The sequence below is a fragment of the Xiphophorus hellerii genome, chromosome 5 (genome assembly GCF_003331165.1).
Source record: "Xiphophorus hellerii strain 12219 chromosome 5, Xiphophorus_hellerii-4.1, whole genome shotgun sequence".
NCBI classification, from domain to species: domain Eukaryota; kingdom Metazoa; phylum Chordata; class Actinopteri; order Cyprinodontiformes; family Poeciliidae; genus Xiphophorus; species Xiphophorus hellerii.
This window is the reverse complement of record NC_045676.1, coordinates 28,709,946-28,730,231: the sequence shown is the minus strand read 5'-3', so window position 1 is coordinate 28,730,231 and position 20,286 is coordinate 28,709,946. Positions and strand designations below refer to the sequence as shown.

Here is a 20,286-nt window from a genome sequence, read left to right as displayed (position 1 = left end):
CACAGTTTCTACTGTCCTTGGGCTTTGAACTATTAAAATAGCATTTCTAGACCGAACTGCCGAAACACATTCTCATTGTCATGGTTGTGTGACGAAAATTACATTTTGTTCTCACCTTCACGTCGTCTGCCTCTGCTTGTCACAAGGCCCCTGCCCAACTCTCCTTTCACTTTTAGATTTGCATTTGTTTTCAGTCAACCAAAGGCTTTTTGTTCTGACTGGAAGTTAGACAAGCATCTCTAAAAAGAAAATAATATGACGTGAAAGCATTTTGAGAGAAAATAAATGTTCCTTAAAGAATTTATCAAAAATTGGCTATACCTTTGTTAATAATCAATGGGCTTCCTTATTGGGATAAAACCAATGTTTTCACTGGTATCCTTGAGATATTTTTTATCTCAAGGATTAAAGTTCTGACTCTAAATATTAACATTACTTATAGTCAGCAGAAACTTGGCAAAATGAAAAAGACTTAAACCTAAATACTGTATGTCTGGAGTATGACTGACTATCGTCCTTCACTTGAATTAATTTCAAACACATTTCATGTTTTCCGGAATCATGTTCTGTTTTCCGATGAGGAACGATCCCCAGGTTTCTTTCCCCTGAAGCGATGCAGACCTCCTGCATTGATTGCAAAGTAAAAACAAGATTTAATTGCCATATGAATCATCCTACCATAATGAGGATGATTAGCTAATTCTTCATTTGCTTTTCATTTACTATAAATTGCCATGGGGGAAGTTAAAGTAATGGAGAAATTCACCATAAATACTTCAGTTCAGGTGAAAATTGAAAATATGTTTGTGTGCTCAAAAAAAAGAAAGAAAGAAAAGGCTTCATGGTCATAGTTCATTAAAAAAACAACAACACTTGAATTGTAAATGATTTTTACAAATTCTTCCTGAAATATCAACTTCATTCCACTGCTGGTATAACTAAAGTATTTACTCAATGACATCCAACATTTTACATTGATAAAAATAACTGCAAGTTTACTATGGCATCCACATAAGAACTAGTGATTACTAAATTGCCTGCAAATATGCCGTAGCTTGTGATGATGTCTGCACTGCAAGGCCAAACTGTTTTTAGCCAATTTGTTGGCGCTGCGAATCTGACTTGTTGTAGTTTCAGCGTGTAGAAATGTGTCATATTACCGTTTATTTTACTACAGGTGCAATCCTCTGGTGCCGTTCTAATTGTTTTTATATGAGAGACCGCTGGCTTCGGAAGTCTTATTCTGAAGAGACCTTGTTAAGAGGTTCCTGGGCCTGGTAAGTGATGTGTGAGGGATGCCTCTGAATGAGGAGCAGAGGAGGCATTACACATGCCTGGTGTAAAAATTTGCCATGTCATAAAAAAAATATAATGGATCTATCCTGTTGTTGAGCGTAGACTAGAGTTTAGATTTGTAGCCTGAGTCGGGCCAAACCCCTCCCCAAATTCATTGATATTCATTGATAGTCGAGTTGGACTTGGGCTTCTGTGGCCCAAGTCCAACAGAGAAAACCAAACAAGAATGTACGATATAAAGATGTTAATCTACTTATTATAATCTAGACAGAGGAGTTGGTGCTTAACAAGTTGAGGAAATAAAGAAAGTAGGGTGTAGAAGTTGATGTGTATGAGGCTCTGCCCTGCTCCACTCCCATCAGTCACACATCCCAGAGGATTTCCCTTTGACTTACCCTGCGGTTACAACAAGCGACAAAATGGAGCTGGAAGATGCTAAACAAAAACTAAAAACGGGAGAAGTTACACATAAATGGTGGTCTGAAAACAAAAGCAGTAAAATGACAATAAAACAAAATGTCTGGTTTATGGGTGTGTTGGGTTTGGGCCTATAATTAAAGTGAATTAGTCGGGTTGGATTGGACTTGGACACAATGTCTATTGGCTCGGGATGGATTTTTTTAGGGCTGATCTAAACTCTAGTGTAGATCACAATCAGCTAAGTGTAGCTTTATATCATGTTATAATGTCATTTCCTCATCAAACACCCACCCGGAGTTTTGCTTTGCTCAATCTCAATATCTCAAGTCTTGTTTACATCCATAATTCTTGCTGTTGGCTGGTCTGAGACGCCATATATTATCACTGCATCGGCTCACCCCTACAGAAGTTGAATAATGTTGGACCTGGAGCTACCTCCATTGGTGAGTCTGAGGTATAATAGGTGGGCTGACTTAACACCACCACCACTGCATTGGTAATTTCACAAACAGATGGGTAAAAGGCACCTTGGTCCTGCTTTGGCTTGTGGCGAGAAATGGCATAACAGATTACAGACTGATCAGAAACAATCCATTGATAGGATAACCTGGTCATTCAATATGCAGCAACCCAAGAGCACAGCACTGGCCCCACATCCTGGTACTGCAGACACTAGGCATGATTGGTTCATCACTTTATCTGCCTCTCTTCTTGCCCCGATGTGCCATTCTCTCTGAAAGAGGGTAAATCTGGACTCATCAGACCGCATGACCTTCTTACATTGTCTTAGGGTGCATTCACACCAGCCCTATTTAATCCGCTTTAATTGAACTGCGGTGCGTTTGCATTGAAAGTCCAGTTCATTTGGGGAGGTGTGAATGTGTAGTCAAACTCTCACGTGGACCAAAACACTAATTCTGGTCCACCTAAAAACCTCGGTTTCTGGTTTGATTAAAATGAACTCTAATGAGGTTCAAATGTACATGTGAACGCCAAGCGGACTGAAAATCGTTCCAAAAGCAGGAAGCAAACTACAATGCAGGGAATTCTGGGTAAATACAACCAAACCAAATACAGGGGTCTATAGCGTTGGCGAGAGAAATGGCACTTGGTCTTTTACCTAAAAGAGAAATCCTAAAACTGCTAAAATCTGATGCTGCTACAGTTTTGTTTCCACTATGTGAAGAAAAAAGTTGCCCTCATTGTCTTCTTCTGAGGTTTTTGTCATTTCCTTCAGCAGTTTTTTTTTTTTTACAGATTTTTCAATTAGTTCGGATCAGTTAACACTGTACAATGTGAAAGCGAAACGCACCAGCTGAAAATGTTGCAAATTTTACAATTTTGGCCCACAATCTAACCGAGTTTACCGGACTGTCAGGTATGAGAACACCACTAGAGTCCAATGTTTATGCTCCCTTGCAAATTGTAGCCTTTTTCCTCTGGTTAGTGGTTTTCTTACGACTACACATCTGTTTTGTCCCAATCCTCTGGGTTCCCTTTGTTTTTAATTTCACTGTTAAACATAGTCCTGAGCTCTGCTGTTGTTTTACTTCAAATTGATGTCACCAAATGTTTTAGATGATCACCACCGATCACAGTCATTCAGGGTTTTTTTTAACTACAATTTTTCCTCAGAGACGATGGTTCCCCACAGTCCTGTCAGTTTTTATCTGCATTGGAGAGTTTTCAACTCAGTTTCAGTCGTTTCTTCAATCTCTTTAGATGTTTTCTCGGCTTTATGCATGCCAATGATTAGGATCTCCTTAAACAGACTAACATGTTTCTACAAGCCCAAGATTTCTTTCCACATGGTTATTTAAGAAATTAGACGCTAGTAATTGCATCAGCTGGTGTTAAATTACTTGTTACCAGGTGGTAGACTGTAGACAGCGCAGTAATTGTCCAATAGGCAGCTCATACTTATTTGCACATTTAAATTCAAGTGGTAGCTCTCTCTTTCAGCCAGGCAGTGTTAACCTTAAAGTACTGTATTTCCTGGTAAATATCAGAAGTAGATCAATTTAAAAGGATAATGTGGGTCTTTTACATTTTTAATCCAGTTTTTCAAAAATAGTTTCTGTTTTTTCATAAATCCACATTTCTCTCACTTTCAGCCCACTCATTATATACTCAGAGCTTTCTCTGAATCATTACACTGTGCATAGCAAGAGCACAGCTTCCAGTATGTCTTGGAAACCCAATTTAAAGTGTTCCTTGCTGCTTCATGTTCAGCAGTCAGGATTCGGGGTTTTTTTTTTGTTGTTTTTTTAAGTGCATGGTCCCAGAACTCATGCTGACATACGTATGTTTGTGTTCACATTTTTAAAGTGCAAGCTTACGACATTAGAGCCTGTCCATGTTCTGCTTTTTCGTACAGACATGCAAATCTCATCAATATTACACTGAAAAAATAGAGAATAGTTGATTGAAATTAACTGAATCGCTTCAATGACAAGTAAGTAAATTAGGTTTTGTGTGTTGCTGCATGGAACACACAAAAGGACTCAAAAACATACATTTATATTTAGCCATCACTTTCTTTTATAGTAACCCATAACGAGTGCAAGTTATGCAGAGTCATGTGGTGAAATAATGAAACAGACATACACACAAAATAAATGAGCCTATGCTAGCCAGACTTTAGATTGTCCCCTCCTCTCTCCAAGCAGGCCAGGTGTGACTGCGTTTAGGTGTTTTTATCTTTGTCACTTTTGATTTATGTGGAGACAGAAAAGGACGCAGGTTCTGCCATATGCAAGGACAGGACAAAAATATCACACGGTAGATGACGGTGCAAGAAAAGTACAAGAGATGGGTCTAAAACTTTATGGCTCATCATGGCATAAAGTCTGAAGGCTGATAGTTTGGAATGCGATTAGGAATAAATGGTGAAGTTTCAGTCTTTGTAATAACTCCAGTATGTGTTTTCATGCTTGGTGGGTGACCATGGTGTTTAACCAGCTTGTTAAAGCGAACTCTACAGAGCAAAAGATCAGCGTTGTGATCATGGTGACGCAATACAAAGAAATAACGCACTCTGACATGCGATGCCACGTTGATGTACGAGGGAGGATGAATGGTGAAAAATGCATTGATAATGCACAGGTTTTAATAATCAAACTTGCATAAAAATGTGCTTTTATTATTAACTTTTATCATGGCGTTTTATATCTGGATCAAGACCAGTGATGAAAATCTATCAGAATTTTTTTTTGAAGTTAATTTTTCACCGTATTTTTGCTTTAAGGAACAGAGTCTTTTTTTAAAAGAGTTAAAATAGATTTTCCTTTTCAACGTCTAAAGTTTATCCAACTCATTGTTGGAATTGTATTGTCGAACAAGCAATAATGTTCAGTTAGGATTCCGGATTATACTGATGCAGAACGTGGCGCGGAAATGTCTGTCGTTTAATATTTATAACACCTGTGTTCGCAGGCGACTGTCCCCACTGTGGTCACCACATTGTTTAAGGCCAGTTCTGTTACAAAAACAAGAATGAGTGGTTCAGCCATGTGTTGAAGGTTTATTTACTTTTAGGGAGCGCCATATGCACAGTACATTAGCATAGAGTACTTGACTCACTGCCAGGCCAGTCTGGGTTCACATCCTCTGTGCCTTTTTAGCTGAAATTAGGCTCTGTGAATTTTCCCATTATTGGTTATGCATTCAAATTACATCAGTTACCTTAAGCTGATAAAAACCTGAAGCAAACAAAGTCACAGAAATGCAAGTCAGGTGAATGTCAAGAACATTTTTTCTAAATCAGAGTCTGAACAGGAGATGTATAAAAACATCTAACATCTTCAGATAAGCTTTTGGGTTGATATACGGTGACTGTAAATACTGTAGTATTCATGTTATTGGATGATTTGACCTTTGTATGGCTTTTAGAAAAAAATCACCATCAACAAAATTTGTTGAAATTTGGGGGTGTTCAACACCATATAATTTTCTTTTCTGTATCCATCCCCTGACCTATACTTTTTGATAATATCTTCTCTAATTTGAAAGGAGAGTTCTTTTGTTTTCACACTGTAATTGTAGGCAGGAATAATAATTAATTAACAAATTAATGACACATACTGTATGTTTTTATACAACAATCATTGAGACATTCTCACTGCACTCATGTAATCCCCCACTCTCCTCATAGTGAGACAACTAGTTGACTGGACCTCTGTTAAATTAGTTCAGTCACTTTAAAAGATATTAATATTTAGTAAGTCACTTATTTTTCATATAACTTTTTTATCCTTGTTATTTTGTAAATGTCAGTTTTCACTTTGACATTAAAGAGTTTTGTTTTGCAATTCATTTATCACTTTGTTGATTATGATTGATTTGTTGAAGCAAAAATGAGGGTAAAAATATCCAGTAGGTTGAATACTTTATTTATTTTCTTTTATGATAGCTTCCTGACAGCACCTTCAACTAAGTTATCTGTTCTAATGATTTTTTAAAAAAAGTAAAGAATAAATTAGTTTTAGAATGGAGTATCTCTCTATGGTTCCAAAAATTTAGAAGCATAGGATGTCAATATTTCTATCAAGAAAAACACCTCAGAGATTTCGTTTGAATCTGCTTCCACTGGTGTAAAATTATCAAAAAAAAATCGTATGACAGATACTACATTTTTTTGTAATACCTGGCAGGGAAAATCCAATTAAAAGTTGTTTTGTTTTTCAGATCTGTAGAGCTAAACACATAGCCTGGCAGGTGGCAATAAACTGCAGTAGGGTGTCGCTATTTTGAGATTATTTTCAAAGTTGTGTTAAAAAAATATTTGGCAGGAATCTAGCCACCTATTATCACAGGTACCTCCAGGGAGAAACGGGTTTTTAAAAGTTGTCACTTCCTTCGGCGAAATATCTAATACAAGCAGCATGAAGGAATTACAATATCAGAGTTATGGTTTTGTTTATCCTGACAACCATGTCAGTTGTCACAGCAACCAACTAAAACAACTTTCTGGATAATTTCAGTGGTGAGTGATACTGCAGCGGACAGTATAATGAAGTCACCCTGTATCATCTCAGTGACTAAGTCAAATTAATACATGTCAAACACACAGTTGCACCTTTGAAATGCTTATTTAGGTATTCCTCTCTCTGCCCTGTTTACAGCCCATCATGTTGACTGATTTTGACCTAATTGGTGTGAGCTCATTTTCCACACGTCACCAATTAGAAAGACCGGCTCCCAAGGAAGCATGCCAATTGGTTGATCAATCCCATTAAATGCAGGCCAGCTAGATAAATGATTAAACAGGTATAAAATGGGCTTTGCACTCTCTGCAAACAAGAAGGCTTTAAAAAAAGGAACAAAAAAATAACGTTCATGCAAATAAAGCGTTGTGAACCTATAGGGATAAAAAGGATGAAAGTGATAAGATACAAGATTGACCTTTTTCTGCTTATCGTATTGTCTGACAATAACAGATGAGGTCATAAAACTTGTTTGTTTTTGTTTGCGGAGTCGGTCATGTGTCCCACCTGCGCCGCACAGCGAGCACCGCCATATGCTTTTTGACTCTGTTTAGATTTGTTTGCCGTTGTTCTTTTTTCTTTCTCTATGGTGTTTGTTTTGTGATCGCCCACCATTTTCCGTCCCCCACTGACACTTTGGCCTGTTGCGTGGGGTTCCCGTGCCAACTCCCAACCCAGACAACCCTAATTAGAATGAGAACCGCGCCATGGTGATTTATGAGACCAAAACAACAAAAAACAAGAGACACAAAAACTCATTTATCCATATTAGCCTTATTAATGAGGGAGCAAAGCAAATGCTGTGTAAAGATAGACAGAACCGTGATGGCCATTCAGTTCAATTCGTTGTAGTTTGCGCTCCCACTGTTGATATTGATAAACCATTTGGCCTCATTCTTCTTTTATCCATGTTCTGTGAGTTTCATCTTTTTCAAAGCTGAGTGGTGGCAGGCAAAGAGAAAACAAAAGGCCACATGTATTTGCTTTCCTCCAGCTGAAGCGAGTTTCTGAAGTGTTTCTTTGCTAAACATTCACAAACAGTAACCTGGATGTCCACAAAAGTAAGCAAATGTAAATCCACCCAATGGTCATTTTTAAACTGCAGTGAATATTACCCATTTTGGCAACCGAGGATTTCCAGTCATGATTCCAGTACAGTGTTTTTGCAATAAACAACCGAAAACAGAAAAGTAAAAACATAAGAACCTGAGTTCACCCGGGAAATTTTGAGATAAAGCAGCCAAACCTGAATTTGAGTTTTCTCTGAACTTGTATCCAGCCCTTTTAGAACAGCACTTGACTGATAAACAAGCCTCTGGTCACTAGGTGGCAGCAGTGTTCAAATTAATCAAAAGGCTGCCTGTTTAAGTCAGTAGAAGAAGCAGCCGTCATGCTGGTGTAAACGGAGCTGACAATGGAGGATTCAAGCGCGGGTGTTTTGAAACATATCAGCGGCAGAGGTTAGTAAAACGAGTATGACGGAGTACTAGGATCAGATAAAGAGAATTATTTAAAAAAAACAAGACTAAAGTCATAATATTACGATAACAAAGTCATTACCAGAATAGTTATACAATTGGCAGAATAAAGACACATTACTACCTGTAGAAAACTGTAAAATTATAAGGAAAAAAGTCACTTTATTAAAAAAAAAAAAAGCTTTGATAGAGTTCTAAAAATCTGATGTGACCAGCTCAGCAAGTTGTTGGTTCTTTCTTTGAATGGACGGTGGCCAGTTGTTTCAAAGTCCTGTGTCTGATAATAATTTCATTCTGATTTGTTAAAAGGTTAAGCATATGCCTATTTGTAAAACCGATACTAACTATGAATTCATAAGATGTTCAGCATTTCTCATTTTGTTGTGGAGTTTTATGAAATTACAACTTTATCCTTGTATTTAACTCTTTTATGGTATTAAGAGACTGGGTCATTTAGACCCCAGGAGTTTTTTACTCTGCCTGTGCGGTCTGATGGGGTCACAATGACACCGTGTGTGCTTTTACCAAGTCTAAAAATGCACATCATCATTTGCACGTTTTCTCTTTTGAAAACTTGCGTTAATAATTGAGAAAAACTGGTCTATTTGTTGCCATTTTCAGTGTGATTTTCGTGCTTTTTTTTACATATCCATCATTCACGCAATGCAAGGCATGTAGTAATATTACAATTCTGCTTTCACACAGAAAAGTCAGCAATCTGTCAAACCAGTTGAGCAGACAAAACCTAGTTTGTTTTTGTTTTCAGGAAGAGAAGGTCTCTCTAAAGTTGAGAGAGAATTTAAAACCAAGCAGAATGTGCTCACCATGTCATTGCTACATACATTTTTAGATGACTGTTTTAAATCAAGGAGCTTACCTTCATGTCAAAACAATCTTTTTAAATCTTGTTTTTATCTGCACACTGCAGAATGTAATCAACAGTGAATCACAGTTTGTAATTTTGGATAGTGCCATGATTTGATAAATGTGAAGTGTTTTCTACAAAGGGCAGGAAATTGGAATAGAGGAATTTGTGCGGTACTTTGTTTTTCTTTGCTGAAGCGCCTTCACCTTTTTGAGATTTCTTTGGTACTAGTGACCTTTAGTCACCGCGTTTCGGACAAGAGAGAGAGAGAAAGGATAAGAGATGCAGCAAAGGTCGCAGGGTTGGGAATCTAAACTCCGGACAGCTGTGTTGAGGGCTAACGACCTTCACTATCCGGGCACAAGCTCCAACACCACGTTTTCTGAGGAGAAGGGAAAAAAACCCATCAAGAAACAGCAGAGATGTGCAAGTTATGAAGAAAAAGTAACCTATCTCATCTGTTATATTATGTCAGAAACTCCTTCCATATTACCAAACAAGCTGAGAATAAAATCTCTGTTTTTTTTTTGTTGTTGTTCCTTTTATCTCATCTTCCCACTAAGGGTAGCTTTTGGTGAACATTAGATGTGCGTTGGCAGCTTTATATCCTTCTTCTTAAGCCATTGAGTCATTTGTTTTATGCAAGTTTACCCAAATAGCTGCTCATCTCTCTTTGTTCACCTTCACCGTCCTCCGCCGACTTAATGTCTTATTTTTTTCTCCTTCTCTCTCCCTCCTCCCAGTCTGCTCATATTTTCTCGCAGTGTTGTCATTTTGTCCTTTTTCTACCTGTATCACTTTGATTCCTGTTTGAGATATTGTTTGATGATGAAGGGCGGGCGTTGTGTATTTTCCAAGTAACTACGTTACCTTTAGTTGTTATGAAAGTGCTGTGTATATCAAAAATGACATAAAAATGAAATTTGATCTTTCATCATTGCTGTATGTGATACATTGAAATTAGCCTCTGTCTCTTTAAGAAGCTCCTACCCTCTCTAGTAATCCCGCCCCTTAAAGGCCCAGGGAAACAGGAAGTTAGTTACACTGAGTTATAATTATTTATTAGCGGTTCCTAACAGAAAGTACATTAGTCAGAATTATCTTACAGAAAATTAGTCATTGATTTTGTTAAACAGTAATTATTTTTCAATGTAGTCATAGTAGAATCTACTCAATGTAAAGGCTTTAATTTAGTTTAATTTTTAAATGTCATTTTATACATACTGTATAATAAACAGTTTTGCCTATTTGTGGTGAAACTTGTGGATTTCTCTTTTGAAATTGAGAAAATTTATGAAAAATTTGTCCGTTTGCTGATTTTTCTTTTTTCTAAAATATTTGAATGTTTGGATTTTTACACAGTTTTACCAGTTTCTCAAGGAAGGTGGAATTGTATTTTTTTTTTCTACTTTTCAATGATCCACTGTAGTGACTTTAAAAAAACAAAAACTTTTAGCTGTTACACAATGACACTGTGCAGATGAAAGGATAATTTGAATGAAAATGGAAATCTCAAATATCAATCTGGTGCTTTAAGATTTTCAGGAGGAGAATTTTTGTTTCCTCTGATCTTTTGTACCCTGCAGTTGAATTTCACCACTAAAAACATAGAAACTTTTTAAGGGTGGCAGTTAAGTGGTTAAAAACTAGTTTAAAACTATTTATAGATGTAGAGAAAACAAAAAAATCATTTTTTAACATGTAGCTTGAGTCTTGTCATATTCAACTTTTATTCACGGTGCGGCTCACATTCTAATATTTGCTCACAGTGCATTGTAATATTTAGAAAATAAAAAGGTAATTTATTTTTTACAGCCTATTTGGTTTGCTAATGAACTTTATATATATATATATAAATTTTTAATTTTTTTTTTGGTTCACAGAAAATGGCAACAATCTTGCAATTAGAGACATACCTCGGATTTATATATATTTTAAAATCTCTTTGACGATCGGGCTTTTCGACCAGTCCGGTTATGAGACGGTAAAACACTTCAAAATTCCTAGAGTGTTAAAAAAAAAAGAAATCTACCCCATTAATACTGACAGAAGCAATGTGTTCTGACTGTGTGGCAGTCATCCAAATGTCATCTGCTCACCCACTCATATTTTTTTTAAAAATGCAGAGAGCTGAATCACCAAAACACATTATAGCTGCAGCATTAATTTTTATGTATTTTTTTCACTCCGCTACTAATAATTTAGAAAATATTGGATTTCAGATGAGAAATGAAAAAAGAATTGGACAGAATGAGCATAACAAACACGAATGTGAAGATTTTCTCCATGCTTGCGTCCCGTACTAAACGGACGTTATCCGGGCTGCAGCATGCTGTGGGGAGAAGGTGAGGGTGAAAAAAGGAAAGCAATAGAGCAAATGGATTCCACTGACAGCTGATGAGAAACATGCAGCCATCTACTCAAACCCCCACTCTATGTAAATCTATTTTATGTTCTCTCTCCTTCAAAGCCCACACTCTGTTTTCTTCTTCTTACAGACCCTCCGTCTACTGACATGTGTGAGCACAGACTGTATGTTTGCATGGCAGCAGGCGTCTTTTTCTCCTGCAGCCTCGGCTTGCTGTCTGCTGTAGCGGCTGGCAGTCGGCTGTAAGACCGGGTGACATTTTTACTGTTGGCGAACTCTATGGAGAGTAAATAAAATCATTTCTGGTCAGTTTTCATACTTGACACTGTGGTCAGCATGGTTGGTGACGTTACAGGTCGGAGGCTCGCTGAACAGAATTCAAGTCCAATCAAATAGTTAAAGTGCTGCGTTAAACAGTTATATCTCTGGCTCTATTTATATGTTTGACAAGCTCATAAGTAGCACTGGTTAGCATCACAGTACACACAGAAGGAAAGAAAATTGAAGGGGGCGGTATCATGTAAAATCGACATCATGTTATAATGTTTTCCCCTCATCAAAAACAGACCTGGAGTGTTGCTTTGACTCTGTCATGCATGTTTGAGAAATCCTTTAATCTCCCATGGCAACTATCTGGCTGTACAAAACACCTGAATGATACATATTGTCAGGATCTGTGTTTTCTGTGTTTATTTAGAGTTTTCTGTGTCCTTAAGTCTCTTCGTTGTCCTGTCCTCCCCTTGATTGTTCCGAGGTGTGTCTCGTTTCTGTGATTACCCTCCCGTGTATTTAACTCCACCTGTGTTCCTTGTTCCTCGTCGGGTCCTCGTCAATGTTTAGCTTATTTGTCGTCAGTGTGTCCATGTGCCTGCTGCTCGTTGTTTTGACTAGTTTTCACCATTAAAATCATCATATTCATCTTACCTGGGTCCGCTGCGTCTGCCTCACCACCTCACCACACCGTTTCATGACAGAAGGACCCGACCAGACCGATCGGTGAGGCTCGCTCATGATGGACCCAGTTGGAGTGAGGTTCCCTCCTAAAAGGCAGAGCGGACCGAGGCGGAGATCCGGCAGGGAGGAGAGGGAGCTGGCTGAAGCCCTCGCCGACCTGCAGCGGGAGCTATTCCGGGGTACAAGGCTGGTGTTAGCACCCCCCGGATTCGGCCCCCGTCGATACCTCCGTCAGGGAAGCCAGCGACCTGAGCCGCCGGTGGAGCCGGCCCCTCGTCGCTTTCCGGAAACACCTCCTCCGCTGTCTGCCTGGAGACAGCGACGTGAGCTGCCGGCAGACCCGGCCCCTCGTCGCTTTCCGGAGCCGCCACCTCCGCTGCCCGCTCGGAGACAGCGATGTGAGCCGCCGGTGCACCCGGCCCCTCGTCGCCTTCCGGAGCCGCAGCCGGTTCCCAGGCTTCGCCGCGGCTCGCCTCCGCAGCCGGTTCCCAGGCTTCGCCCCGGCTCGCCTCCGCAGCCGGTTCCCAGGCTTCGCCGCGGCTCGCCTCCGCAGCCGGTTCCCAGGCTTCGCCGCGGCTCGCCTCCGCAGCCGGTTCCCAGGCTTCGCTCCGGCTCACCTCCGCAGCCGGTTCCAAGGCTTCGCTCCGGCTCGCCTCCGCAGCCGGTTCCAAGGCTTCGCTCCGGCTCGCCTCCGCAGCCGGTTCCAAGGCTTCGCTCCGGCTCGCCTCCGCAGCCGGTTCCAAGGCTTCGCCCTGGACTTCCTCCAGAGACTCCCTGCGTTCCTCCAGAGACTCCCTGCGTTCCTCCAGAGACTCCCTACGTTCCTCCAGAGACTCCCTGCGTTCCTCCTGAGACCCTGACCCTCTGCGTTCCTACCGAGACCCTGACCCTCTGCGTTCCTACCGAGACCCTGACCCTCTGCGTTCCTACCGAGACCCTGACCCCCTGCGTTCCTACCGAGACCCTGACCCCCTGCGTTCCTACCGAGACCCAGACCCCCTGCGTTCCTACCGAGACCCAGACCCCCTGCGTTCCTACCGAGACCCTGACCCTATCCGTTCCTCCAGAGACCCTGACCCTATCCGTTCCTCCAGAGACCCAGACCCTATCCGTTCCTCCAGAGACCCAGACCCCCTGCGTTCCGACCCAGACCCTCTGCGCTCCACCCGAGACCCCGACTCTGTGCGCTCCACCTGAGACCCTGCCTCTGGGTGCTCGTCGTCGCCGACTGTGGGCGGCCCCCGGAACTCCTCGTCGCCACCTCCAGTGCCGCGGGCGACCGCCGGACCGCCTCCGGGGTTCCCGCCTCCAGCGCCGCGGACGGCCGCCGGACCGCCTCCGTAGTTCCCGCCTCCAGCGCAGCGGACGGCCGCCAGACCGCCTCCGTGGTTCCCGCCTCCGGGGTTCCCGCCTCCAGCACAGCGGACGGCCGCCGGACCGCCTCCGTGGTTCCCGCCTCCAGCGCCGCGGACGGCCGCCGGACCGCCTCTGTGGTTCCCGCCGCCGCGGACGACCGCCAGACCACCTCCGTGGTTCCCGCCGCCGCGGACGACCGCCAGACCACCTCCGTGGTTCCCGCCTCCTTTGCCTCCGCCCACCCTGTGGGTAGTTTTTTGTTGTTTTTGGACTCTTGGCCCTTCCTGTGTTTCCGCCCACAATGGTGGGTTGTTTTTTGTTTTTTCTGGACTCTGGCCCCCCGTCCGGCGCCCCTCCGCCCACCCTTGTTGTGTTTTTGTTTTGTGGGCGTCTGGTAGCCGCCCTTGAGGGGGGGGTACTGTCAGGATCTGTGTTTTCTGTGTTTATTTAGAGTTTTCTGTGTCCTTAAGTCTCTTCGTTGTCCTGTCCTCCCCTTGATTGTTCCCAGGTGTGTCTCGTTTCTGTGATTACCCTCCCGTGTATTTAACTCCACCTGTGTTCCTTGTTCCTCGTCGGGTCCTCGTCAATGTTTAGCTTATTTGTCGTCAGTGTGTCCATGTGCCTGCTGCTCGTTGTTTTGACTAGTTTTCACCATTAAAATCATCATATTCATCTTACCTGGGTCCGCTGCGTCTGCCTCACCACCTCACCACACCGTTTCATGACACATATAGCAATTTCATAACAACTGAAGGTAACATAGATACTTGATTGTGCTATAAAATGGGTTCCACCAAAATGCAACAAATCTTATCTTACATTAGAGAATTGTAAAAAGTAGTATTATTGATAAAAGATAAATGAAAATTGATAAGTAAGAAAAAAACAAAACAGCCCCCATAAGCCCTCTTACTCTGATCCAGCTCACAACAAAGTGCAAGACAAATATTCCTTGAATTAATTCAACTGTATTGTTGCGTTTGCATTTTTTCCTCTTTTCTCTTATTTCTGCATCTGCCAATCCAGCCATCTGTCGTCCTGTGCAGTAATGCACCGTGTTCCCTTCCTCTCTTTTTCCATTTCCCCAAAACAAAATAGCCTAAAGCTCACTGTTGGGCATTGCTGTGGATCAAAAGTTCATTTTGACACATTTGTTCTTGTCTGAATTCGAGCCAGAATCTTTTCTGTTTTTTTTCCTCCCTTCCTCAGTCAGAGGTAAGAGGAAAAAAAGGGCTTGTGTTAATACGCTTCTGTCACCTTTGCTAAATCCCATTTATAGCTATTTCACTTTACACAGAAAAAACAAAAATCCCAAAAAAGTGTTGAATACGTCAACGCTGACATTAATTTCACGACGAGATTTACAACAGGTATTGGTAACAACTCAACTGACAGAAATCAAAAGAAGTTAATCTATTATTTAGACAGTACATTAAATGATTGAGCAATTGAACACACTTTCTGAAATGTAATTGATGCATTTCACAGATTTTAATGCATTTCACAGATTATAGTTTGACCCATTTGTCCACAAATCAGCTTTGAATTGAAGTTTCTGAGGACTTTATGAACTTTGATCCTCAGTTCACACAGAAACTGATGTGGTGACTGACTGGTCGACTCTAGCAGTTCTATTTTATTTTCTGAAACCAGCTGAAATCTTCCTTCTCTGTGTGTTTGATCATTTTACTGTCTGGCGGGACAAATCCAGGCAAGTTTCATCTTTAGAGTTTCATTATGGATGTTCTGATCAAACTCTTCCTTCTTTTGTTTCCTTCAGTCATGTTCCTTATGCTCAAAGATAACCCAACAAAATGACCTGCTGACATCACCGTTGCCATGGTGTTTTTAGAACAATGTGTAGTGCCACTTCTCCAAACATAATGCGTAGTGATTTTTAAAAGTTAAAGTATAATTTGAGCAAATATACTCTCAGTAGGCTATTTATATTGTATTATATACTATATTATATACTATATTGTGTTCCTCACAAACTTTAACTGAATTTCCACATGCTTTTTCTTCTTCAATGGAGTTTTGAATTTGAACACCATTCCAATTGAGCGCATTTCTCATCAACTGCGTATCCATTACAAATGTGCGCAAGACTTTGTAATGGAAAGTCTTCTGCTAATGTCAAAAACACACAATTTTGCAATTGCTGCGTTTCGGCAAAGAAGTTTGTTGACGCAGCAAGTTGCTGAAAACCGTCCGACCAACTACTTCCTGTCATCTTCTTCCGGTTGTTGATCACGTGACTTGTGTGATGCGAAAAAAAAGTGCTTCCGTTGCAGTTTTGTGAAATACACAAATTTTGATACGGCCAAAAAAGCCATCTCATCCCAGCACCAAAGCGTTTTATTAAAAACAAATTTAGTTTTTATTTTCAAAAGTGCCGTGTTTCCATTAGGCGCATTTGTTTTCAAAATGTCAAATTGCGCAGTTATATGGTCAGTAGAAATGCAGTTATTTTTGTAATGGGAGAAGTGCTTATGCTAATTCCAGGTCTTTTAGGTCTTGGAAAGCTCTTCTGATTATTTTATTATTTTTAACTCATTTATCACAAGTTTTGCAAGGAACAGATGCTCTTTGCTGATTTACGGTGAATTAATGTTGTTTTTTTATTCTGCATTATGGTTCTGATGCTGTTCATTGCCATCAGTAGGTTTGGAAAAACAAGTTTACAAAGGTTATGAAATTTTTCTTTATTTTTACCTATCACCATATGCTTCTCTTCTCACCGCCTGTGTACTTCCACTTTATTACACATAACCTAGTTCACAGACGGTTTGTTTATTCTTTGTGTGGATTACTTGTGTTGTTAACATTTGGTGTGAATTTCATGTCAATAGCTCAATTACAAACATATTTACTGAGGACAAACATTGACCTGTCTGATGCTTATTTCCACAGCTGTATTTAGTGTGGATAATGACCAGGGTTCACTGTGAGCTCCTTTTTATTTTTATTTTTTGGTTTCCAATAAATGTCCAAACTGCCATCCTCTTCCTTCTGCTCTTCTTCTAGCACTTATATTTATCCCTCTACGTATGGGGGAATTTTTCTGCCATAATTCAAGAGCACACATGTTCAGTCTGAAAGCAGGATTTCATGTTTTTTGTTCTCAAAATCTTTAATACTTTTGCTTACAGGAAACAAACACACCCAGTACAACACTCTCATTCTCTCGTTGGTAACCTCTCGTTGCTTGAGAGGTTGCCAAGCAACGGTGCATTTCTGCTCCAAAAGCAAGCAGAAAATGTTTCGTAAGCGAGCAGAGAGTTTTGCAAGTGGAGACAAGTTCTGAGCGCGAGGAGAAAGGTTTGAGTACAAACATTACAAGTTTTAAGAAGAAAGACATGAAGTGAGGCTTTCAAAATGAAAATGTAAGCACGAGTATTGAGTTTTAAGAACAAAAGACATGAAATCCTGCTTTCAGACTGAAAATGTGCGCTCTCAAAGTATGACAGAAAAATTCCCCCATGTTCTCCACATGTTCTCTGGTCCGCTATCCTATTGAATTACAGTCAGCCATCTTCCTTAACATTCAATCTAACTTGCTTTTCTTCTTTATTTTCTGTCCCCCTATCTTCTAACCTTTGCTTAACGCCAAAGGCCTCGCAGGCCGATGGAGATAAAAATACTCATCTTGGTTCCTTCTACTTAATGTCTCTCCAGCACTTGCACCAGCTCCATCCTCTAACTCACAGGTTATGAAAGCTGATGGTGACCTGCATTAATGTGCTGTGACATTTAAGTTTCCCATGCCCCCTCGCATGTTCTTGTATTATGTTGACTGTTGGTCGACTCATCCCTTTACACTTAACCACACGCGTTTGATATTTTTGATTTAAGAACCGCTTAATGAAGATTTTCTGCCGTTTATTCTTTTGATACACGACACAATGTACAGAATGAATTAAGGTTGTTTTCTTTGCTGCGTTCAGAGCTACAGAAATGTCAGGCTAATATAATCATAATGTTGATTTTAATAGCTTTAATGCACTTGAGTGCAGTTCACAACTGTTCATAACAAGGAAATGCAAGTATTAGATAGAGGCTAAGTATTGGCTCACTTCTGTTGATTACTGTACAATCCCAGGCCGGGTTGGGAAATCTATTTTCTTTCTTCTTTTAAAGCTGTTGAGTCGAGAAAGCCTTCAGATGTTTGTTCCAAGATCACATCTTTTAAGAAAGTAACGTTTTCACAAAAATGTAGAAAACACTTTGTGTCATATTAACTGTAAAAAAGTCTAAAATGGTGATACAAAAACATTTCTTTGGACATATTTACTTTGATATCCAGTTCAGATTGTGTCGTAATGTTCCGAGTCCAAACAAACCTTCTGAAAAACCTTTTTGCCTCCATTAAACTCGGCTGAATTCAGCCTGTTTGTGGTTCCATTCTCTCTATACAATTAAAAAATGGTCAACCAAAGGCGAACCGACTTCAATTCGTTAGTGGAGCATTTTGCTTTAGGCAGGTTTTAAAAGTTTCCATTTATTTAGCTCCATGCAAGTTTCCATTTACGTCAAATTGATTTGGAACATTTTTTTAAATTACAGTCATTTGCTGCAAATCAATTTAAGGGCTGCAGATGGCTTCACTTCAGACACTACGGAGCTAGAGAGCGTCTCTGGCAGAATTTCAGCTCGTTTTCTCAGACCTGTCGACTGGGCTTGTATGGATGTAAGATTTGTATAAATCTGGTATAAAAGATTATATATTAAGAGTAACAATATATGGTGTTAACTTTGTCGTAATAATTAAAGCAGGTATAGTAAATACCCACATTTATGCTGTATTGAAATTCTATTGAATAATACTAATTATTTTTATTTGCTCAGTTCTGGTGTGTGTTTTCAGAATTCATATAAAACACTCTTTTTATCATTAACATTACTACATTTTTTTTTTGCAGCATTTGTTAACAAACAAGCTGCTACAAGCTGTGAATATTTTCCACGTTTGTGCGAAACTCTTCTATTACTGTAAACAGATGCTTCCCTCATTCCTTATAATTTATGAACTTTTTTTCCCTTCCAGTTTGAATGTCATATCTAAGCAAATGAGTGAATAAATAATAGATGACCTCACTTGTCAACAATCATGAACCATTCCTGCTGTGAACTATTCTCAAAGCTGAAGCTGGTCCGCGCCGTCTTCCTGGCACCACACAGAGACATTCGCTGCATACTTAATGAGACGCATTTCAGCTTTGAACTGGAATGGAAATAAGCCATAAACGGGGCCGGTGACATGGACTTAGAATGTTATGATATTTTGTGGTGCTGTCACGGTAACGATAAAAGCATAACAAATACGCTTTTTTTTAGGACACCAGTCACATAAATAAGTGTGATCTCTGTCACTAAGCTGCACACGGTCACTGCATTTAATCATATGTTCAAATGTGTTGATATTCGTTGATACTGTCCTGGAACAAATGGTGGAGAAAATGATCAAACTAGCAATCGCGACAATGCAAACTGTTTTGGGTTTTTTAAAACATCGTTAATTGACATTTATCGCTAAATCAGAGGAATTTATCCCGATAAATAACAAACGATACGATAAACGTCCACTCATAGCTGTAGATACTTAGGAATATTGAGCCAGAGATCATTTCTACAAATATGTACAATTAATCAATACTCACTGTTTAACTTGGTTTTCCTTTTGAGTTTTATTTTCTGTAAATATGTAAAATAAATAAATAAATAAAACAAAACAATAAAAAACCTACTTACATTTTCTTCTCTCTCTTTTCTCTCGTTTTTGCCCAGGGGAAGTGTTGCTACCAAAGCTCCTCGGACACAGGAACCGGATCAAATTGGACACGGACCTCTAGATATAATTAGACTTTTTGGGAGGGGTAAAATATTACCCAGCATTCAGAGTCTGAAAGAGTTTCACTTTACTGAAGAAGTTAGAAGACTGTAACCAGGAGGCGGTGCTCTCGAGCGGATAGGACGTCTCCACCTCTGCATGTTCTGAATTAACTCCAGCTCAAGTAGAGGTGAGTTCCTCCATTCGTACATTTAGTTCCAATATGAGAATCTGTCATTTCAACCAGCGGGGAGACATGGAGTTTGTTGCTCAGTCTTGTTCTTGACGAAGCTTGACGGGTCACCATGTTTCTGGTGAAGGTTCCTGCACTGAAGCTTTTTCCCGAGCCCAGCAAGAACAACTGGCGGCATTCAGCAGCGCTGCACCGTGAAATAGAACACAATAAGCACAATAACACTTTTTTTGCGTCTCGGGGGGAGGCGGGTTCTGACCAATCCCGGCCCAACTTGTGTAGCTGATGAAGCAAGGCAACTGTTGCCAGCGATGCCTTGAAGAAGAAAATGTTCTGCAGGAACTTTTCTGAACAAGTCTGCTCTGTGGAAGTGGATCTGTGTGTTCAGCCTCATGTCATGGTGAAGTTTGAAAACATTGCAATGTCGTCTAGGAAAGACAAATATATTTCTGAGCTGTACCTATTTGGTTTCAGCAGGACAACCTCCTTGTCCTCTAATCTCTGGTTTTGGTGAGATGCACTGATACACTTTTAGTGGATT

At 40.3% G+C, this 20,286-nt stretch overlaps 1 protein-coding gene across 2 annotated transcripts in view; it reads left to right on the top strand.

The window, feature by feature from the left end:
* LOC116720303 (protein phosphatase 1 regulatory subunit 29-like) overlaps positions 1-20,286 on the top strand; it is a 199,969-nt gene that overhangs the window by 56,746 nt on the left and 122,937 nt on the right. For both annotated transcript variants that reach the window (XM_032563476.1, XM_032563475.1), the window contains exon 2: positions 19,510-19,742. The gene's annotated coding sequence lies outside the window, so the exon portion shown is untranslated. The remainder of the gene's footprint in view (positions 1-19,509; positions 19,743-20,286) is intronic.